We start from the raw sequence: 24,164 nt of genomic DNA, 5'->3' as shown, positions 1-24,164 counted from the left end.
AGTGCAGCATTAGTTGTGTCTCTGGAGCAGATACCTTGGCTGATCTTGGACAAGACGAAGAATGGTGAGCGAAAAGCAGAATGTTTTGATGTAAGTAAGCACAAAATCAGACGTCCTTGCTGTGACAGACCATTAGCTACCGTCTTGTTGTGGCCATTCCAAACTGATGGGGGAAAGTACTGGACAAATTAAAGACAGCAGCCAAGAATGTTTGTATGTGAGGGGCATTGATTTTACTTTGGGAATAGATGTATGCCCCTAGAATGTAAATCTCAGGAGTAAGTATGAAATTGTTAGTGTTCCAAAAGTATCTTTATCCATTTATTTTTGCAATTGCATTAAGCTGTCCTGAAGGTTGTATGGATTTTGTAACCCAGTAATATGACACAAGTCAAATACAATACTATTGGCAAAAAGAATGCAAAGCAAACAATGATTGTAGCTGTAAAAGTCTGATATGAGAAGCCTATGTTAACTAAGATTGTCCTAATGCAATGATGCATTTGTGTGTTTATTGTTAATTATAATATTCTTCTTTGGAAATGTAAATGGTTGGAAATTCTATGGGCGTGATCTAACCACGTTTAGCCACGTGTTCCCGGCACTCAGTGCCAAGAAACACGTGGCTGTTCAACGCGACTCGTATTGAATAAGGAGCCTAAATGCAAAACGCGCGGCCAAGGCAGCACATAGCCCCGTTTTTTACAAAAGGGACTCTGATCGTCGGAACTCTCCGTTGTAGCGAGAGATTTTTAAATGGCGTCCCGATCTCCGAGGCCCACAAATAAAACCCTGACCCCTTCCCCATTCCAAAAACAACATGGTGCGGTCCCTCGCACCCCCTAACACACACGATGGGCCAGCCCGGCCTAATAGCGCACGTGAAAAAATGGCAGCTTGACACCATGGAAGTGCCAACCTGGCACCATGGCAGTGCCAGGCTGTACCCAGATGGCACCAGGTGTGCCAGGGCACCACTCTGCTGGGGGCCTCCAGGGATTAAATCCCAAAGCCTCAGGTACCTTGGAAATCTGCACATTAGAGTACGGCTTCCTGCCTCGCTCTAATAAGCAGATTTGACAAAACCTGACCCTGCCCATTGTTGGCAGGATTCTTCTTGCAACTTCTCACAAGATTGTGTTGAATCTCGTGAAGTGTTGCGAGCTGGGTGAATCCCAGGAGTCAGGTCCCCCGGCTTTCACTAGTCACGCAATACGTTTCCGGCGCAGCGTGGCCGGAAGATTGCGCTCAGAGTCTGATCTGGGTGGGATTAGACGGATCATTCCCGGTGCTTGCAGTGCTGGGAATGACCCCTCTAACTAACAGCACTCTTGTTTGTTTTTCAGGTCTCAATGGGGGATGCCCCGCCGAGGCCACACTTATCCACATTTCTTGCACTGAAGAGCTCCGATGAGCGGAGCTCCAGCGCCCCAATTTCCCAACACCCAGAAGTAACCCTTGGATCCCCCCCCCCACAATGCCCAAGCTCATGTGTCTGAGTCCTTGAATCCCTCTAACCCCACCTGATACAGGCAGGGCATTCTGGGCCTGATTCCCGGCATGGGCAAAATGCCACCTAGGCACCGCCAAGCTGGCACCCTGACAATGACCTTGCCAGCCTGGCAGTGCCACCTGAGTACCCTGGCAGTGCCAAACTGGCATCCTGGTGGCAATACCAGGCTGACAGTGCCAAGGTGCCCAAGTGGCATCAGCGTTGCTAGGGTGCCACCTGACCCAGATACCAGCTACTGGGGGCCTCCATTCTGGGAGACCTCTGCGAGTGCTGACCTGCCTGGTTCCCGGTTGTGGTGACCAGTATTGAATGGCACCCTGTTGGAGTATCCTCAGCAGGGCTGGAGATCCCAAGCGCTGGTTCAATTTTGCGTCAGCAGAGTTAAGTGAGTGTTCCGATACGCAGCCGGTAAGCCGCTTATTCTATTGTTTTCTCTAAACGAGTGTCACGTTACAAAACCTAGTTTAAGCTATTCTTCAGGTAAGTGCTACTTGTCATGGTTGCTATTATTTTAAAACTAGAAATAAAAATATTATCCCTGGAACTTGATGACTATCAATGGTGTAAATTCAGAGCCAGTGTTACAGGGTCCAATGTTGCAGATATTTCAGCATTTATTTCTGTTCCCCCTCTCTTGCTGTCTTTGTGGCATCGACCCTCTTGTTAGTGGTTCCAAGGACCTATTTGTCTTCTAGTGCGTTGACCAAGTGTCTAATATTTATATGTGAGCCTTGGCACTTAGTGATGGTAAATTGTTCAACGACATTGAAGCTGATTGTGACCTTATCCTCATCATGTGTTCACACGCACAGCGGGGGATTCTCCGACCCGCCGACAGCGGGATTCTCCGTCCTGGCAGCAGTCCAATGGGATTTCCCATTGTGGGCACCCCGCGCTGTCGAGAAATCCGCAGCCGTGAGTGCGCCGCTGGTGAAACGGTGGATCCCGCCAACAGAGAATCCAGCACAGCGTCCGAAGTGGGAAGTCTTAGGTAGCCATCCAGGTGGGAACTCAAGCACCCCAGTTGAGATCGGCAAGCTTTACAAAGACCAGGGGGCAAACTTTGGGTTCCTTAGATCTGAATGGTTCAGTTGTGCACTTTACTGAGCCAGGAGCAAACATCTGAAGTAGATTTTGAATTCACGTGTCGGATGATTAAAACAGATGAGATCAGTTCAACAGCCTAGTTTACACTTCCCTCAGTTTTTATTTCCACTGACTTTAATCAAAGTAAAATTCAGGCGAGATGGAAAACGGGCTGTCAACTCACTAGCATATATTTTACATTAACTCATAAATTCAAGATCAGCCCCTTTGAGTCTTAAATAACAAAGTGGCGAATAAAGAACTTTGAGGTAGAGGAGGCAACTGGAAAAATCTGTCAGAAAACATCGGGTGCTAATTAAAACCTGACATGTTGCTCTTTCAGTATTTCTTGGATATATAGCAAATCGAATGGAAGACCTACTACCATTCTGCTATATTTGTTTGACGTGGTAAATGAATTGGAAAATGGCAGCAAATGAGGATCGCTGCTGAGGGGATTAAATCTTTTTCCTCTCATTCCTGTTCACTTTCCTTCTTTCCAATTCTTCTCCCCTTTCCTGAAATTGCTGTTTGTTGCTGGGGTATTGTTCCACTGACGTTGGGTGTCCTTTAGTATCCCCAGCCAAGAGGCCACTCTTCAAGTGAGACTCAAAGGCCCAACCTCGCGGCTGAAGTTGGAAAAAGGTAATGCTTGTTTCTTCATCTCCTAAAAAGCTGAAGGCTTTGGTTCGAAAGCTAATTGAGTGTACACTTGGCCTTTATAATGTCCCGGACGAAACTCTCACTAGCCTTTGGGCGGGGTTCCCCCGTCACACCCGCTCCGGGACCAGACATTCCCACCTGTGGTCAGCTAGCTTTTTGCCTTTTCTGTTGAATTCTCTGCCCCAACCACAGTGATTCCTGTGGCGGACGATCTCCATCTTCATTTGGCGAATGGTGGAACAGTGCTTCGCACTGGTGCCTGACAGCAGCAGCGACCTGGGTTCACTTCTCATCTCGGCTGACTGTGTGGAGTTTGCAAGTTAGCCACGTATCTGAATGGGTTTCCCCCCATAGTCCAAAGATGTGCAGTTTAGGTGAATTGGCCACACTAAAATTAGTGTCCAAATGGTTAATTGGGGTTACATGGGTTAGGGAGAGGGCGTAGGCCTAGGTAGGGTGCTTTTTCTGAGGGTCGGTGCAGACTCGCTGGACCGAATGGCCTCCTTCTGCACTGTAGAGATTCTATGATTTGACCAGAACTTTATTGGGCCTAATAGAGAAGTAAATGGAGGAATTCCAGTCATAAATTTCATGTGACGGCAGTGTTGTGACATTTTTTTTGCCTTGTCCATCCATAAGACAGGTTTATCCAATTGAAAAGTGTATGGCACTCCTTTCATAAACTGTTGGCGTTGCAGGCGGAGATTCAAATAAATATGCCCAAGGCAGCTCCCACAACTATCAAAGCAGTCTGCCTTTAAAGCAAAAAAATAAATAAACACTCCAGCCTTGTGTCCCATAAATTACCGCCTTGTACACAATATATTATATTAATAGGCTTAGACATTGCACCTGAGCCTGCTGGCATGGCTCGTCTCAAGAGATACCGAGCAATGTGTATCCTAGGTGCTTCAGGAGCAAATCAAACATCTATTATCCTCTTTGTTTGGTATGTCTACACTCAGCTTTTGATTCGTGGTTGCCACAGAATTTCCACTCTCATTCTCCGGATCAAAGAAACCAAGTGTGTTTGTTCCTTGGGAGCTGTACCATCCCTTTTTTTTATTCTTACTTTGATGTACATGAGACTACAATGAAATGAAATGAAAATTGCTTATTGTCACGAGTAGGCTTCAATGAAGTTACTGTGAAAAGCCCCTAGTCGCCACATTCCGGCGCATGTCCGGGGAGGCTGATACGGGAATCGAACCGTGCTGCTGGCCTGCTTGGTCTGCTTTAAAAGCCAGCGATTTAGCCCAATGAGCTAAATCAGCCCCTTCGGCTGATGGAGAGCCTACCTGCAACTTGCGGGAGGAGGGGTTAGAGGACTGAATTTGAACTGATTCTGGACTCATGGATTGAAAGACACTTTTTATGAAGTCGTGGAGAGTCCACACACAGTTGTGTCAAAGAAACCTCGATTTGTTGGCAAGGCTATATTATACAGCTCACAATAGTTCACAACTGGGTCTTAACAGGTCAGTGCCGAACATAGAGTGAGTTTCCCCCGTCCTCTAACGGGGAGCTCATACTCCGCAAGGGACGCGAGGAAGACGATCATTCCCATCCCGTAAATCCCGTGCTGGTTACTACAACACTCCTTCTGGCTTTGAAGTTCGAAGTGGCGTGACATAAAAGTGCCTTTATCCCAGTGATGTTCACTGCTGACACAAGGCACCTTCTGACATTGGACTGCAAAGGATGTGGGGCGCGTCGTGAACTCGGCCGAGTTTCACGACGGCCTTGGAGCCCGCTCCTCTCACCGAATTCACCCCCACCTGGGGGGCTTGCGTCAATGCGGCGCACCGAGAATGACGCGACGGCGGAGCCTATGTGACGTCAGCCGTGCATGCGCAGGTTGGCCGGCTCCAACCCGTGCATGCGCAGCTAACGTCACGACGGCTGACAGCTCGAACCCGCGCATGCGCGGTGGCCGTTTTTCCCCTCAGCCGCCCCGCAAGACGTGGCGGCTTGATCTTGCGGGGCGGCGGAGGGGAAATAATGCGTCCGATTGAGACGTCGGCCCGACGATAGGTGGGCACCGATCACGGGCCTGTCCCCTCCCGAGCACAGTCATGGTACTCATTCCCCACCAGGCCCCCTACAAGCCCCAAACGGGCATCTCACGGCGATTTCACGACGGCAGCGACCAGGTGTGGTTGCCGCCGTCGTGAAACGGTTGCGAACAGCAGGCCGCTCGGCCCATCCGGGTCGGAGAACCGCTGGTTGGCGTGAAAAACGGCGAGCGGCGATTCTTCCGAGCGGGGGGTGGGAGAATCGCGGGGGGCACCAGGGGGTCGTGAAATTAGTCGGGGGCCCCTCCCGCGATTCTCCCACCCGGTGTGGGGAGCGGAGAATTGCGCCCCCGAACTCTGACATTGTGACAGCATTGAAGATTGCTTCATCCTGAATCTCATGAGCTGCCATCAGAGTAACTATCCCTTAAACTTCAGCAGTAGACATATAGCATCAGTTCTGTAATCTCCCATGAGTTGCAAACTCGACAATACGTCTGCCTGCTGGGACTACACTGAGGATTGCCAGTTAACACATGTAAATAGTATACAGCAGAAAGAGCAGAAAGGCTTTCCAACTCCAAAAGGAGCCTTCAATGTAAACAAAGGTGCTTCATAATTAGAGCTAATTTAAGGGCAACACATGGGGAAGTCTTGTGGCGCAGCGGGTAGCATCCCTACCTTTTGGGCCAGAAATTCCGGGTTCAAGTCAGGACTTGACGGCCATGGAAGATGTGTTCATAATGTGGCCAAACCGGCCTGTAAATCCTTCCACTTTACTGATGACATAGGTAAGGGAGAGTGGGAGAGTTTCCTGATCAACTATAATGCAGAAGGCATCGGCAAACCACATCAGTACTTCGTGAAGCGTAATCATGGGCCAATCCAACAGGAGGCCAGAGTCAACAATGCCATTTTAGGGCATGGTACCTGAAGGAGGAGGAAGAAGGAAAACGCACTCTGAGCCTGGAAAGGAGGGTTAAGAGGGGTAACTGGAAGCTTGGTTGGCAAGAGGTGTTTTGAGAACATGAAAACACAGCCTCGAGCCCAGGTGCTCGGAGCCAAATAAACAGTCATCTTTATTTCAGGACTAATTTCCACTGTTAAGGTAACAGCTGCTGAAGGGCTGAAGAATTAAATGGAATATACAGATCAGAAATAAACTTTTTGGTATTTATAATATTTTTGTGGCATTTATGCTCCATTCAAGTTTCTTCCCATCCTTCCTTATCTAACTCTGATAAGGATAATCCTCTGTTAGCTTCCCCCTCATATGCTTCTGTAGCTTCCCCTTAAATGCATCTATATTATTTGCCTCAACTCTGCCCTGCAATGTGAATCCTGCCCATTGTGGGCGGGATCACATTTTGGCAAATCTGCATATTAGAGCTAGACAGCTAGTCTCACTCTAATATGCAGTTTCCCGTGGTGTTGGAGACCCCAGGTGAATGCCGTTCTGTACTGGTCTCCACAAACGGAGAATAGACGAAACGGCACTCATGGGAGTCATCCAGGGGATCAGAGGCCCTCAGGTGCATACCCTGTGGGCAGGGTGGAATTCATCTGTCTTTTGAAAGTCTCCCACTTTTCATCCACTGTTTATTCCACCAAAATGTGTTTCCAATCAACCTGCTCCAGTTCAAATTTTAGACCCCTAAAATCTGCCCCTTTGCAGTCTGGGATCTTAATTCGTGACTGATTTTTACCCTTTTCCAAATTAATAGTGAATCTTATTATATTATGATCACTACTTCCCAATTGTTCTCCCACCCTGACCTACTCCACCTGACCTGCCTCATTTCCTAGGACCCGATCCAGCACAGCTTCCTTCCTGGTCAGACTGGAAATGTACTGTTCCAAAAAGTTCTCATGTACACACTGCAGGAATTTCTCCCCTTCCGTTCCCCACACTCTAGCCTTCTCCCATTCTACCTCAGGTCAATTGAAATCCGAGCAGCACGGTGGCGCAGTGGATAGCACTGCTACCTCATACCGCAGAGGTCCCAGGTTCGATCCCAGCTCTGGGTCACTGTCTGTGTGGAGTTTGCGCATTCTCCCCGTATTTGTGTGGGTTTCGCCTCCACAACCCAAAAGATGTGCAGGGTAGGAGGATTGACCACGCTAAATTGCCGCTTAATTGGAAAAAATCAATTGGGTACTCTAAATTTATATTTACAAAAAGGTTAATTGTAATCCCCAATATCACAACCCTACTTGTCCTGCAGATCTGCCAACAAATGCTCTCTCCTACTTCCTCCCCACTATTTGAAGGTCCATAATAGATCGCCAAAAGGGTAACTGCTCCCTTCCTGTTTCTCATGTCCAGCCACACACATTCTGATTCAGGAACTGCATTTTGTTCAAGGGCTATGATACTATCTTTGACCAAGACTGCTACACCGTCTCCCTTTTTACCCACCCTATTTCCACTAAAAACATTATAACCCAGTTAAGTATCCAGTCCTGTTCTGGCTTGGGCCACATTTCAGTCAATGCTACTATGTCGTATCCCCCTTGAGCACGTTCTGTTTCCAGTTCCCCAATTTTGTTCACTATACTCTGTGCATTTACATACATTGAATTTATTCCTGCCCTTATCTCTTTCTTGCCCTTTGGGGGGCAACCATTTCTTGTTCACTGTCAACACTCAAGCATCCGCCACTTCCTTTTCCCTATTCTCCAACTTTTCTCATTTGCCCTCACTGGTACATCTAAAACTGGCCCTTCAGTCAATTCACGTTGCTGCATTACAAGTTTAAATCTACCCCCACTACATTGTTTACTCTCTCAACCAGGGGATTAGTGCCATTTCGGCTCAGATGAAGCCCATCTCTTCTGAACAGCTTTCTCCTTTCCCAAAAGTGATCCCAATGTCCCAAAAACTAAACGCCTCCCTTCTACACCATCCCTCAAGCCATGCATTTACCTCCCTGATCTGCCTTTGCCTAAATGATGAAGCTTGTGCGACAGGCAGTGTTTCTTTTTTTTGTTATATAGAGTACCCAATTATTTTGTTTTCCAATTAAGGGGCAATTTAGCGTGGCCAATCCACCTAACCTGCACATCTTTAGATTGTGGGGGTGAAACCCACACAGACATGGGGAGAATGTGCAAACTCCACACGGACAGTGACCCAGGGCCGGGATTCAAACCCGGGTGCTCAGCGCCGCAGTCCTAGTGCTAACCATTGTTCCACATGCTGCCCTCACAGGCAGTATTTCTGAGATTACTACCCTGGAGATCCTTCATTTCAACCTACTCCCTAACTCCTGAAATTGGTCCTGCAAGACCTCCAAGCTATTCCCTCCTTATGTAATTGGTTCCCTCATGAATCACAGCCTCTGGGAGACTGACAAAATCCCAGAGAGCTGTTGGGACGTTTTCAGTCTTTGCACTGATTCCCTGAGAATTCTGCTGGCACTCGCGGGACTTATGGTGAGGGTCCAGGAGGGCATGTGGAAAATCAGCAGCAGTCTTTGTGAATGGAGTTGCAACATTTTGAATACCACGAGCTCCACATCAGTGCAGAAATCCAATCTGAAGTATTTAATTGCTAATTTGGTTCATGATGATACATTTTCCTGTCAGCGTTGCCAAGAATAATGCATTTCACGGAATGGCTGTTGGTCCATAATAACAACAATTCAGGAAAAAAAAGAAGTCATGCAGAGAAAAATGTTCACAAAGTACATAGGGGTCACCCTCAGATTTCCAGCGTGGAGCCATACAGAACTGGAGTGTCGGCTGTGGAATTAGCGCTTTCTCCAATCTGTGAGCTTCTGTCTTGCAAGACTGCAAGACGAGTCGAGCTTTGGTTGGAGTGCTGCAGGTCGAACCCGTGCCACTGGCTGAAGGAGACGGATAAATTAAAGCTAAAGTTCTGATTATTAATTTTTAGCTAGTCCATGCTGGTTCGGCGTACTTATGCAGAAGTGGAGGGAGCAGGCCCAGCTGTATTGCTTTCCTGCACTTGATTAGTCTGCAGGCCATTCTTGAGTATGGACGCTTAAACTGAGAGGGATGGCTACTCGGGTGAGTTACGGCAGTGTTGTCAGTGCATATGGATATGCTCCGGTCACCTTCTCAGGAGCTGAAGCCAAAGAGTGGGAGAAAACTGGGACAGGGCAGTTTTTTGTAAAGCCTGCTGTGACAAATAAGTATGTTCTCCTGCAAAATGTGAAAATGTCTCAAGAATTATGCTGGCACATAGTGCAAAAAGATTATCCTGTCGTAGCACAAGCGATACTGCTTCATGGAAGGCCTGGTGAGATGCCAAATGGTTCTCCCTTGCTTCCAGACAAGAAACTGTAGCTGGCAGCTTGGCTGAGAATGGAGGAATAATGATTTCTGCTTTCTACCCTTACTGCACCAAGCCAAGGTACCCTTGGCTGGCCTGTATTCCAGACCACAGCAGTGAATGATACAAACTACCATAAAGCAGAAATACATTTATAGACATGCTGCAGTTTCTAATGGGTAGAGAAGGAAACGTTAAGCAGTTTATTTTTTTAAAATATAAATTTAGAGTATCTAATCTGTCTGTGCGGATTCTGCACGTCCTCCCCTTGTGTGCGTGGGTTTCTTCCGGGTGCTCCGGTTTCCTCCCACGGTCCAAAGATGTGCAGGTTAGGTGGATTGGCCAGGCTAAAGTGCCCTTAGTGTCCTAAAAAATAAGGTTAATGGGGGTTGTTGGGTTACTGGTATAGGGTGGATACGTGGGTTTGAGTAGGGTGATCATTGCTCGGCACAACATCGAGGGCCGAAGGGCCTGTTCTGTGCTGTACTGTTCTAATTCTAATTATTACTTTTCCAATTAAGGGGCAGTTTAGCATGGCTAATCCACCTAACCTGCACATCTTTGGGTTGTGGGAGTGAAACCCAAGCAGACACGGGAAGAATGTGCAAACTCCACATGGACAGTGACCCAGGGCCGGGATTCGAAACCGGATTCTCAGCGCCGCAGCCCCAGAGCTAACCACTGCGCCACGTGCCGCCCGACAGCTTATATTTTTGCTGGAACCTGGTAGAAGTGTTTCCAGACTTTCTGCGAAAGAAACGTGAGAGTTGGGAAGCAGAAAGGTTGTTTGAACCATCCCAAGAGAAAATTAAATTAATAGTTGAGATCTTGAAGCCAGAATTGCAAGATATTTCTGACAGGCATTTTGACAGATTGAGTTTTGTTGGAATGTACTTCGGTAGTCTCTAAATACCAGAGTAAATCTGTGTGTGAAATGAGTCACATTGTCTCCTCCTTCATAAAGGTTGGAACGTCACATCAAAATAACCCTGTGACGTCAACGTTAACCACAAAGGAGGCACTGCTGTTCAAACTAAATGGAAGGAGTGGACTAGAAAGGTGGAAACTGGAGGCAGCTGAACACAGGCCTTTCAATTTTGGTATCTTGCATCAAGTCTGGTGTAGCTAGATGGGATCAAATGGCTTAATTAGTTTCATAACGCACAGACTGTGACAGGTGTTCAAGCAGCAAACCTTGTATTCGACGGTGCTCCGAACTCAAACCTTCTATTCAAACCTTCTTTGGGCACAAAGAAGTTTTTTTTTTTTTTTTTTTGCCCCATTGACCATTCAACGGGCTCACAGTGAGCAATTCAATTCAAATAACAATTGGATTGCTTGGATTGCATGCCATTGTCCCAGAGGCTAAAGGTAAATCTTGCTCCGTCGACGTTCGGATTCCCATATGAAATGTTTTTGAACAATCCCAAAGCAGCTCCTCGTGGGCATGGGCGCGGAGCCAAAAACTATTGCCGATGTTATCATAGAATGCCGGTGCGGAAAACCGAAGAGTGTCACGCTAAGGTGAAGGGAGCCATTTCTCTGAGGCTGTGACGCGTCGCTGGAGGAAATGGTGTTCTGCTTTGCAGCTATACCCGATCTTGGAAGTGCTTGATGGCGGTTCATTTCCTAGCACTTACATCCCCCATATTAATGAGGACAAAGTTCACATAAAAAGTAGAATGCCAAATAAACAGAGAAGAGCATCAATGTTGGGTAAACTAGACTTCTCCGTAATCTGGAGGAAACAAAATTGATGCATGCTGAGATAGTTGCACCTTGTTTTGGTTTCTCCAGAGGGACTCAGGACAATTTGCTTTGCGTCTTTTGGTGGAAACTAAACTTTCTTGAATGTGTGCATTTATTCCTATATGATACAAAAATGCTCTCGAGCAAAGCTTACAAAATCTACTCTTTCATTGAGAAGCTTTTGCAGCCCACACAAACCCATTCAAGGCTAAAGAGATAGGAACGCCACAGAATGTGCATATTATCTGCTTCATGAGATATACCTGTGTTTGGAACTTTTTGTTAAAACTCAGTACTTTCTGTAACAGTGTCTTTGACATCATCCAACCACATGATGATATGCAGTTGCGACTTTCCTGAATTATGTTTAACAAAATTGCAAGATTCCACGTATGAATCTTCAGGCTGTGTTGATAGAAGCTGGTATTTTTTTTACACCAGTCTGACACAATATAAATGCTTTAAAAGCTTTAAAGACAACTTGTTTTTGTCAAAAAGAAAACAATACAACATGCAGACCTTGTGTTCCATGTGGAGCACCACTGGTTTGGTAAATACAAAGTAGAAATAACCCCTCAATGTCCGTGTTGGCCCCTCAGTTCAGGCATAGTATTCAGGATAAACCTCCTGCTAGACTGGCCTCTTGTGAAGTACTCAGCTTTAAAAAGCATGTAAAATAGCTATACAAGTGTGCTGAGTTTAAGCAACCCTTAGAAACGCCATTTATCAAAGTGTTCTATGCCAATATATAAACAATTGTATATCTAATCTTTCCTTTCCAAAAGTTTAAAAATTTCCCATTTGCACTTGTACTGATTCTTGTCACAAAAGTTTAAAAATTCTATATTTTTTAAATGTACTCACAGGTTAGCCAAAACTAACTAGATACAGAGTGAAGTTCAGAGTTTATTGCTACTAAGGTGGATTTGCTCGCAACCTACCCATTTACAATTCTTTAAACTTCGAGACAATGGGGGATCAAGTGAGATCACTCTAAAGGAGTAATAGAGGAATCATTATGTTTGGTGAGCTTTCTTGCCTCTTGTTATTTTATTTGAACAGTTCCATGATCATGAGTTAGATCAGACATCCAGCAGCTGCAGCAGCTGCATCAGCGCACAGTGGCAGCAGTGTGCACCATTTACAAGAAGCACAGCAGGAACTCACCAAGCCTCCTTCGACAGCACCACCCAAACCCGTGACCACTACCACCTAGAAGGACATCATGGGCAGCAGACACATGGGAACACCAGCGCCTGCAGGCTCCCCTCTAAGTCATGCACCATCTTGACTTGGAACTGTATTGCTGTTCCTGCACTGTCACTGCGTCAGCAACCTAGCGCTTGCTTCCCAACAGGACTGCAGGTGTCCAAGAAAGCAGATCACCATCACTTTCCCAAATGCAGCCGCTGCTGGCCCTGGCAGCAGTGCTCACATCCCATGAAAGAATGACAAAAGTCTCCAGCATGCTGCTTGAGAAAGCATGTTGCCCACCCCCTGTTTCAAATTCTGAAAAGTAGTGGCATCAAAACATTTTGGTTGCTCTTTTTCTATCACACCAAAATACTCTTTGAGAGGTCTCTCATTTGCTCATGTTTTGCAACAGTATTTTAACTTGTTTCACATATTTTGTTAATTCCACACTTTGTTGTAAGACAGTGACCTCAACATTTATGAGAAGCATCACTAACTCGGTCAACAGTCACAGAACCTAAAGTTAACAAACACTGTACTCAGAATTTGAATAGATTTTTGCTATGAAACAAAGCCTTGCCATTCTTCAAGATCTCAGAAACCTTCTGGTGTTCAAAGGGAAAGAGCTGGAATTCGATGCACGGTGCAGGTTTCAGCTTGATTCATGTTCTAAGTGTAATGTAGCAAAACAGTCAGGTCTTTAAGGCCAAGTTGTGCCTGTTAAATACAAGCCATGCCAAGCCCAATTCTGCTCATGCTAACCAACGGTTTTGCTTCTGTGAACCAGGCATTTTAAGGTGACCTGATTATTGAGTCCAAACTCTCACTTTTAAATTTTAAAATATTTTAAAGTTGTTTTGTTATGAACTATTTCATCGTGCCTGCTATTATAATTTCAGTTAGCTGCATTGAATATTTTTATTCCACCCACTTCAACTCATTTCCCCCTCAAAAAAAGCATGCAAATATCATTGCATAATTATGATTGCATAATCTTCTTTGTGATGTATGAAGGAAGGTGAGTTTTACGGACTGGAATCTGAGCTTAGTCTTCACTGTCTGATGTTTTACCGCAACTATCTGAAAGGTGCAACGTTAAGCAAACAGTAAAATGTTGCGTGTCAAATGTGCTGATGTGGGCAAACACAGAAGCAGTTCCAGCCCGCAGATGACAATTTCCCGTCAAAGTTAACCGTAGGTATCCTTTTTGGCATTAACTGTCGGTGAATTTGGGGCAACTGAATGTCTTGTCTTAAATATAGAATCATGCAACATAGAAAGTGGCCATTTGGCCCTCTGTGTCTGTGCTGGATTCCAATAGTCCCACTCGGCACAGATTAGGGGTGGGATTCTCCGTTGGTGAGATCTTCCGCTTCACAGGCAGCACACTCACGCCCGCGGATTTCCAGACGGCGTGGGGGTGGCCTTAATGGGAAACACATTGTCCGGCGCCGGGACGGAGGATCCCGCTGCCGGCTGAGGAACGCTGCACCAGAAAACGGGTCTGGCGGGATGGAGAATCCCACCCTTGAGCTTTCAAGTTCTTCAATTGCGAAAAAAAAAACACTACCCCAGTTTACAGACGTTTACAGATAGGTAAATTTTGTCTGTGCAATATAAAAGTTATGTTTCATTATTCTACCTGTTGGTACGCTAATCTTACGTTCTTCAAAATCAGGGTGGCCATGAGGTTGTTTTGGGGCAGGGGGTTGGTGTCCTAGATTTTCTGGGACGGATGACGTGTGCTTAATCATTAACAGTAAATGTAAATATCACCACAATCCCCAGAAGACGAGAGGCTGCTTTCCCCTTAGAGAGCTGACAGGTGGTGATTTAACTTGAGGGTCACCACACCTCAGGCAAGGGGAAAAGTTGAGAAGGTGGGGCCTTCTCGAATAACCTCAGCCGGTCCGAGAATTGAACGCGTTCTGTTCGCGTCGCTCCGCATCATGAACCAGCCGTCCAGCCAAATGAGCTAACCAACCTCCTAATCGCTAACGGTGTAGTGCCGGGAGCAGACGCTAATAAGGTCCTGTAGTAGATCTTTACATTTCATCAATACGCCAATCCGGTGCGTCACCGATGATGCTATTTACCTGCCTGTCTCAGCTTGTTTGACTTGCAAAGAAACATTAAAATGTAACAGCAGTCAGTAACAGTTCACAAAGTGACCTCCATTCTGGACCATGTGATTTGCTCTAATAACTATATTTTATTGATGAGACCCGAACTGGTGATGATTGCCATTTTATTCAGTGCTGCAATCGGTTCCTTGATTCAAAGTCTCCCATTTCAGTGGTCACTTCTCAGGCAGTATTAAAGTTTGAGTTCAAACTGAAACTGCTGCAAACACAGGGTGCGATCCAATTGCCACGCCGCGGCGGAATGTAAGCACGCCGCAGCGCAGCGTGGCCGATAAAAGCCGGGAGACCCCGCACCCGAGATCTACTGCGAATTTGTGAGACATTGCAATGTAAATCCCACCCATTGTGGGCGGGATCACTCTTTGGCAAATCTACATATTACAGCAAGACAGCTCATCTCACTTTAATGTGCAGATTCCTGGGGTACCTGAGGCTTTAAGACCTCGGGCGAACACTGTTTGGTGCTGGTCTCAACAAACAGAGACCAGACGGAACGGCATTCGTGGGCGTCTCCCAGGGCATTGAAGGCCCGCAGCTGCATGCTCTTTGGGCAGTATGTTGCCCTGGCACTGCTGGTGCCACCTGGGCACCCTGGCAGTGCCACCTGGGGTGATTCGGAGATCGAGACGCCATTCTAGCTACACTGGAGAGTTCCGGCGAGCGGAGCTCCTCCGTGTACAACACGATGTGCAGCCTCGACCACGCGTTCCCCACTGAGGTCCCTAATACAACATGAGTTGTGTTGTACAGCCATGTGTTTCCTGACACTGTGAGCGTCAGGAAACACATGGCTAAACGTGCTCACCATAGGACTTTGGTCCCAATTAGTTGAATCGCGCCCATAGGATGGGACTTTCTGCTCCCCCCCCCACCCGCCACTGTTGGGATGTTCCAGTCCATCTCCTTAAGGGATGTGTTTACGTGGAAAGTTGTTTACGCAGTGGGTGGTGGGTGCCTGGAATGCTTTATCAGCGGAGGTGGTAGAGGCGGGCACGATAGCATCATTTAAGAGGCATCTAGACAGGTATATGAACGGGCGGGAACAGAGGGAAGTAGATCCTTGGAAAATAGGAGACAGGTTTAGATAAAGGATCTGGATCGGCACAGGCTGGGAGGGCCGAAGGGCCTGTTCCTGTGCTGTAATTTTCTTTGTTCTTTTGTTCTTTGTTCTATTGAAAGTCAATAGACTTTTCGCTGGTCTGCCGAATCTCCCGCAGCGGGTCCTGCCAGGATGTGGCAAAAAATCCTGGCCTATGTACATTCCCATCACACAGAACTGAAGAAAACTAACAGCTAAAACCTCAGTTAATACTGGCACGACTTTCCTTCTCCCCATATCAGTTTATGATGCCACGTTTCATTCTGGCCACCCACTAAAATACTGCTCCAAATGCTGTTCCTCCCATCTCCTAAAGATGCTGCTCCGAGTTTCACCCATTAACACAGCACCACTGCTTGCTTCTTCTCTCGCCCTCCTCCTGACCCTCTCCTATTCCTTCAAATATCACACAAAGTTCCTCCCTTTTCTCCCCACCCACCCTCCTCCCAGATGTACCATTCTTAGACCACTCGGCTCTCCTCTGTCAAAGGTACTGAATTGCTCCGAAACTCTTAGCTGTTTTGCTCTTGTTGTGTATGATTACAGTGGCTGGGAGGTCTACTTCAACCATGAACCTGATGATGAGCAGGAGCCACTCCAGCAAATCGGATGTGCCAGAGGACCACACAAACTTGGTCCTCTTGAGTCATCATGCTGGTGAACACCAATGGCGCTTGAGGACGAGCAGCGGTCATGTAAAAGATGAAGGTGGGCCAGTGGGGTGCTGATTCTGGACCCGTGGGCAGCCTGGGATGGGGGAAAGGAAGGAAATTGGAAAGGGGAGATGAGCAAGTAGGCTGTAATTTTAATATTGAGTTAGGAGGAGCAGTCTTATTCCTGGTTTCATGCTCTAGTAAGTTACTTACTATTTTTGGTGACAGTTTCCTGCAGTCTCGGTTTTACCGCTGGTTTGACTGCTGTGCACCTGAGAAAATTGACCGGTTTCACAAAGGGGCCTGAAACAGGCTTCCGGAACCGTAATTACCATAGACCTTGGGCCTTGCCCATGTTCTGAGTAACTACAGGGCCCCTTAACCAAGGTAACTTGCATTTCCTGTACAAACTGAAAGTGTGTGCTATAAAGAACAAAGAACAAAGAAAAGTACAGCACAGGACCAGACCCTTCAGCCCTCCAAAGCCATGCCGACCATGCTGCCCATCTAAACTAAAATCTTCTGCACTTCCTGGGTCCGTATCCCTCTATTGTCATCCTATTCATGTATTTGTCAAGATGCCCCTTAAATGTCACTATCGTCCCTGCTCCCACCACCTCGTCCGGCAGCGAGTTCCAAGCACCCACCACCCTCTGTGTAAAAAACTTGTCTCGTACATCTCCACTCAACCTTGCCCCTCGCACCTTAAACCTATGCCCCCTAGTAATTGACCCCTCTATCCTGGGGAAAAGCCTCTGACTATCCACTCTGCCTCTGCCCCTCATAATTAGGCCGCTTACTGTCAGTCCTTCACCTGAAATAGTCCACATATACATATCCATTGTGAATATTTCACATATATCTGCCATTTGTCACAGGCATATATCTGCCTTTATTCACTGCAGTTTTTTATCTGTTGAAACAGTTCACAATATTGGACAGATACTGATCTTATGCTGAAGTGTCTGTATTCTGCTGGTAATAGGACAAAAACATTAAGAGGACAACTGCAAAGTTATTGCATCAGAGGAAGATCATCTATATTAAAGTTAATTCTCACTTGTCTTTACTGAAGCAAAGAGCAATTTAAAAAAATTAATTCATGGGATGTGGGGGTCGCTGGCTGGATTTATTGAATTCAACGTTCACCATCTGCCATGGTAGGATTCGAACCTGGTTCCCAGAGCAATCCCCTGGGTTCTGGATGGTAAAACCTCTTCAATACTGCAAAACTACTGCATTATATCCAGAGAATTGAAATAATAATAGTAATAATAATAATTGCTTATTGTCACAAGTAGGCTTCAATGAAGTTACAGTGAATGGTAAATCAGTTTAGCATATCAAAATTGGTCACTACTAGGCTGACTTCGGTTTTATTTTCCAATGCTATTTGAATGTCTATTCATTGTGGGCGGAATTCTCCGACCCCGGGGGGGGGGGGTGTCGGAGAATCGTCTTGGGCCGGCGTCAATCCCGCCCCGCTGTGGCCCGAATACTCCACCACCCGGGAATTGGCGGGGGCGGGAATCACACCGGTCGACGGGGCCCCCGCGGTGATTCTCCGGCCCGCGATGGGCCGAAGTCCCGCTGCTGACAGGCTGTTCCCGCCGGAGGGAATCAAATCACGTCTGGTGCCGGTGGGAATGGCGGCGTGGGCGTGCGTCGGGGTCCTGGGGGGGTGGGGGGGGGGCACGGGGTGATCTGTCCCCGGGGGGTGCCCCGTCGGTGGCCTGGCCCATGATCGGGGCCCACCGATCGGTGGGCGGGCCTGCGCCGTGGGGGCACTCTTTTTTTTCCGCCCCACCATGGCCTTCACCATGGTGGAGGCGGAAGAGAACCCCCTCCGCTGCGCATGCGCCGGTATGACATCAGCAGCCGCTGATGCACCGACGCATGCACGGACTTCCGCCGGCGGGGCGCCAAAGGCCGTTCGCGCCAGCCGGCGGAGCTGGAGCCACTCCGGCACGGGCCTAGCCACTAAAGGTGCGGAGAATTCCGCACCTTTCGGAAGGCCCGACGCCGGAGTGGTTCACGCCACTCCGTCCCGCCAGGACCCACCGCCTTGCCAGGTAGGGGAGAATCCCGGCCTGTGTTCTTCTTGGTAGACTTTCCTTTTCGCCTCATCTTCCAAATTGTGAATGTGTCAGTGGTACACCCAGAGAGTGTTTCCTGTTTCACTAAAGTTAAAGGCTCAGTGTCACCATTTTGTTGTCATTCACTAGGCAAGCGATGTTCTGCTTGGCAGTAGCTCCTCTGCTGCTATCTTTTTTATGATAACATGTTTGCATAACTCTTGAGCTTGGAAGTTAATAAGATTTGTTGTGGGAGCAGGTGGGAGCTCTTCCTAAACATTGAAGAATGTGCAGATAGGGTTAGGCAGAGTGGGACGAGTGAGGCTTGTGTGGAGCAAAAAACACTGACACAGACCAGTTGGGTCAAATGACTTGTTTCTGTTCTGTAAATTCTGTGTAATTCCCCAAATCATAATGAATCTTCAGTGCTGAAATACTGCATATTCGTTGTCCTCGTTGGATTGTTTCTTTGAATTTCTTTTATACTTCTTCCATCCTAATTGGAACCATTCTCATCAATCTTTTCAGCACCGTCTCTCATGCTTCGCATCCTTCCTGAAATGTTCTGAAATTAGGGGGCGCCCTCTTTAGGGCAGAGATGAGGAGAATTGTTTTTCACTCAGGATTGTCCAACTTTGAAACTCTGTGCCTCAGAAGGCAATGGAGTTGGGGGGTCACTAAAAATTTTTGAGGCGGTGATACATAGATTCTTCTTTGGCAAGGGAATGAAAGGAAATCGGAGGTAGATGGAAATGTGGAATCCAAAACACAATCAGTCCGGACATGAGCTTAATGAATCACAGAGTAGGCCCGAGGAGCTGAATAGCCCAGTTCTGCTCCTGTTTAATATGTTTGTATGTACGTTCGTATGATCTGGTTGCAACATTCTGGAGGTTTCTGAGCCGCGAAAACATTCATGTGCATAGTTCTAAAAGAAAATGTCCACTGCCACTTCAGTCTGAGAATGAAACTTCTGTCATTTCCTCAAATGGCACAAGTGGCAAGTTTCACCTAAACCCGTGACTATCCTGACATTGGAAACTTGCAGTTAAATTTCCTGAGAATCTTCTCAGCATTTGTACGCCAGAATGCTGCCACAAAACAAACCACAATTGGAATAATAACGGGGGATTGAGGATAGTGTGGAATCTTCAGCGCATGCCTTCTTGAAAATTTTGAATTTTAAATGTTCAAACCCTTCAAACCATCTTTTATGAACATTAGGTATAAGACCATTTCTGTATGAATGCCAGTTATTTTGATGCAGTGACAACCAATTCAAAAATTCTGAGAAGGTCTCAGCAAGAAGCACATTTTATAAAATATTTACAATCTGCCTACTGCCCCAGAAATATGCTAGGATTCTACCTTTAGTTTTAGTCATAAATGTACATGCATTATCTCAGAAAACCTCCATTCTCTGGTCTTTTACATTGTGGTAGGGCTATGTTAATGAGCGATAGAAGCAGGTTTCACTGAATTGGGGCCGCGGTTGAGGAAATTCAGATGTGGTTTAAAAGTGACTATGAGAACATCCACATTTCCTTGAAATGGTTATTTAAATGTATGTTTTTCAAGAAATTTGGAGCCAGGGTCCTTAACCTAATAAGCAACGTCATGGCTGTTATTAACATTATTACATTGTATGACTATCCATTTGGAGAACTTCTAATTACAGCGGTGGTCTTTGCGCAGCACCATCTTGTGTGTCATTCTTGGGAGATCAAGAAGCCTGTTTAGACCACTCACTCCATGTTCTCTGTTGATCTGTAATTGCAACAATTATCCAGCAGAACATAAACATGCTCATCCTGGAAAACAAGTAATCAAGCCAACTATTATGAGCCACAATATGTACAGCCAAGCAATATTCAACCATTTTGATGTCTAGGTCCTGCAATTCGCAGGCAAAAATATTTTCCATTTCCTATGGTAATATAAATGCAGAATGAACCTTTCCACATTGGCTAACACATTCCACACTCAATGTCACTACAGTTATGAGAGGAATGCAAAGTCAACACAGCGCCTCACAGCGCCAAGGACGCTGGGTAATTACGGGCTTGGGTAACTGTGTGGAATTTGCGCTTTCTCCCCGTGTCTGCGTGGGTTTCCTCCGGGTGCTCCCGATTTCCTCCCACAGTCCAAAGATGTGCAGGTTAGGTGGATTGGCCATGATAAGACTGCCCCTTAGTGTCCAGGGATGTACAGGTAAGGTGGCATTACGGGGTTCCGGCGGGGGAATGGGCCTAGGTCGGGTGCTCTTTCAGAGGGTTGGTGCAGGCTCGATGGGCCGAATGGCCTCCTGCACTGTCCTGATTGTTTTGTATGATTGTATTGTCAAGAAATGACTGTGCAGGCCGTAAGAGCTTTTTGCCTAAGGATGCTTTTTCTGTTACTGTCATAGCTTTGGTCATAGATGTAATTATTTCATCCAGAAATGTGGTGGGAAGTTTTGTCTCAGAAGGAAAGTTTCAAGAGGGTGGTTAAAAACTAAAAGAGCTCAGTCTTTCTAATGCTAGTTACATTTCCCCAAATTGACACTGAATCACTAAATGGAGCAAAGCTTAGAAGAATTTGAATCTATATTCAATCGGTAACATGTCACTCTGGACACTTAGCCATGGTTAATTGTTCACCTCTTGTTATGGGATGGAAGCTGCCACACAATAAACAGTTCAATCTTTCTCCCTACCCTACAAAAACCCACCATCACTCCTTTCTGATTTTTAGGTGCATTCTCTGAATTAAGGAAGATGAAAAACCTCCCATTTATATCGCATCTTTCACAACCTCAGGGTGTCCCAAAGCACATGGCTGTCAATGAAGTTCTCATAAAGTGTAGAAAACTTGTTTGAATCGGAAATGTGGCAACCTCCTTATCAGCAGAAAGTCCCACACGAGGCAACATGATAATAACCAGATATGAGATACAACCAGCACCTGGTTCTGAAAATAAATTGCCTGCATGAAATTTTCAAATATTTGGATTCGTCAAACTTATAAAACATTGTGCAGCTATGCACTGTGACAAAACGTTACTTGGAAACTAAATGGGAAGTATGTACTAAGACACACTTAACCAGCAGAGCCCCTCCTGAATGTAAATTTGCTTTTTTAGAGAAATATGGACTGTTAAAGTTATGAAATTTAATGTGTACAGTTTTCTGGCTGTTGTCTTGCTAAAATTATTGCTGGTTTATGTTAAAATATACAATTGTGGGAAATTTAAAAGTCCAACTTGGGGAAAAATTTGCAAAAGAAAGTCCATCCCTGCTGAGTTCTGAGACTTATTTTACATGCCCACTGAATTAGCTGTTAAGTGTACAAATAATAATTTTTCTTGATTTCATCTACAAAATTAATGACCAGGAACCATCATTAATCCATTTCTTACATGGTGGAATATTCCCAACCAAGCCTCAAGGGCGGCACGGTAGCACATTGGTTATCACTGTTGTTTCACAGCACCAAGGTTCCGGGTTCGATTCCCGGCTTGGGTCACTATCTGTGCGGAGTCTGCACGTTTTCCCTGTGTCTGCGTGGATTCCCTCCGGGTGCTCCTGTATCCTCCGACAAGTCCCGAAAAATGTGTTTGCGAAGTGAATTGGACATTCTAAATTCTCCCTCTGTGTACCCGAACAGGCGCCAGAGTGTGGCAACTAGGAGATTTTCACAGTAACTTAATTGCAGCGTTAATGTAAACCTACTTGTGACATGAATAAAGTTTATTATTATTATTATTATTATTATGGGATATTATACCAAAACCGAGAGGGTTAGGAAGTAACCAAATGGAGGTTTTCAAGATGATGAGAGGTTTTGATGAAGTAAATAGGGAGAGAATATTCCCTCTGGCAAGTAAGTCAATAACTAGAAGTCATTGATTCAAAGTGACTGGAACAAAGAGTAGAGAGGAGATGAGTATAATGTTTTTCATTGAGTTGTCGAGATCTGGAATCCTCGACCTGAAAGGATGGTGGAAGTTGATTCCATAAATAATTTTAAAATGGAGTTAGATGGAGACTAAAGGAAGAGGAACTTAACAGAGTTATGGCAGGAATATGGAACTGAAGGACAGCACGGTGGCGCAGTGGGTTCGCCCTGTTGCCTCACGGCGCCGAGGTCCCAGGTTCGATCCCGGTTCTGGGTCACTGTCCATGTGGAGTTTGCACATTCTCCCATGTTTGCGTGGGTTTCACCCCCACAACCAAAGATGTGCAGGTTAGGTGGATTGACCATGCTAAATTGCCCCTTAATTGGAAAAAAATCATTGGGTACTCAAAATTTATTTTAAAAAAGGAATATGGAACTAAACTTGGTTATTTTAAAAAAATAACCAGCGCAGGCATGATGGGCATATTGTTTGTATGGAATAAAGATAAATGAACACTTTGCAACTGCGTGTTAGCAAGACATTCAAACTGAATCTTGCTAAAATGCTGATATAATTCCTTTAAAGGCAGATACCTTAACGTGAAGAGATCTCCCTCCAACTAGCCTCTTAATTATAATAAGGTACATCCTTTCTTATTTATTAAATATATGTCTTGTCAAAGATCTGTGGCTGCTGCAGGCTATGGTTTGTGATCCAGGTAATGCTCACATGGTTCAATGTACATTCAGAATGTAAACAAATACACGTAGGTGATGATTGGATTATCAGTCAGCTCCTGCTAAACAGCCTGTGACAACAATGAGAAGTGCTGATTTCAGTTAGTGATGTGCAAACACAGTGCAGCATCAGATTTAATTCACTCGTCCTCTCCCCATTAGGAGGGGATACCTCACTTTCTGTTGCGTTAACTGGACTTATGTTGGCTCGACCTTGATTCAATTCCGGAAGACCCGCCAGTGCCTGCGAGTCAACTCCTGGCATTCACTCTGCTAATTCCCTTCTGATTGCCGTACGCATACAGGGCCATCTTCTATAGTTCCACATCTTTGCCGCAGAGACAAAGCAGCTGGATTTGGCAACGAGAGCACTGGAAACCTATTCACAGCTGTTAATCCCCGAGAATCCAAGTTAAAATAGCGGCAATATAAATATAGCTTTAGAGGAGGCAAACAAAGGAAGCCAAAGGCGCAGGCTGATCAACAGCACATATAGCATGGAGCTGAGGTTGGTGCTGTGGAGAAACGGTGGCAGGAGGCGGCACAGCGGCACAGTGGTTAGCACTGCTGCCTCACAGCTCCAGGGTCCTGGGTACAATTCCGGCCTCGGGTGAGTTGTGGAGTTTTCACTTCCTCTGTGTGGAGTTTTCACTTCCTCCCCATGCCTGCGTGAGTTTCCTCCAGGTGCTCTGGTTTACTCCCACAAAGATGTGCAGGTTTGGTGGATTGGTCATGCTGAATTGCCTCTTAGTGTCCACAAGGTTAGGTGGGGCTACTAGGTTATGGGAATAGGGTGGAGGTATGGGGTTAAGTAGGGTGCTCTTTCCAAGGGCCGGTGCAGACTCGATAGGCCGAATGGCCTCCTTCAGCACTGTAAATCCTATGAAGCAGACAGGGACTGTGGAGGATGTAAAGCAAGGACAATGGCCATTTTCACATGAATTGAAAAATTTGTTTCTGAGCAACCTTTGCACTCATACCAGCACATTTCTGTTGACTTTGCGGAGGGGGGGGGGGGGGGGGGGGGGGGGGTCGGTATTTGTAATTAGTTCTCCTGTCATA

At 46.2% G+C, this 24,164-nt stretch overlaps 1 protein-coding gene across 2 annotated transcripts in view; it reads left to right on the top strand.

Annotated features, from left to right (window-relative positions):
- Positions 1–24,164, top strand: part of LOC119971159 (c-Maf inducing protein) — a 255,235-nt gene that overhangs the window by 147,605 nt on the left and 83,466 nt on the right. The window lies entirely within an intron of this gene.

Source organism: Scyliorhinus canicula, chromosome 9, assembly GCF_902713615.1.
Source record: "Scyliorhinus canicula chromosome 9, sScyCan1.1, whole genome shotgun sequence".
NCBI classification, from domain to species: Eukaryota; Metazoa; Chordata; class Chondrichthyes; order Carcharhiniformes; family Scyliorhinidae; genus Scyliorhinus; species Scyliorhinus canicula.
This window is presented reverse-complemented; position numbering and strand designations above follow the sequence as displayed.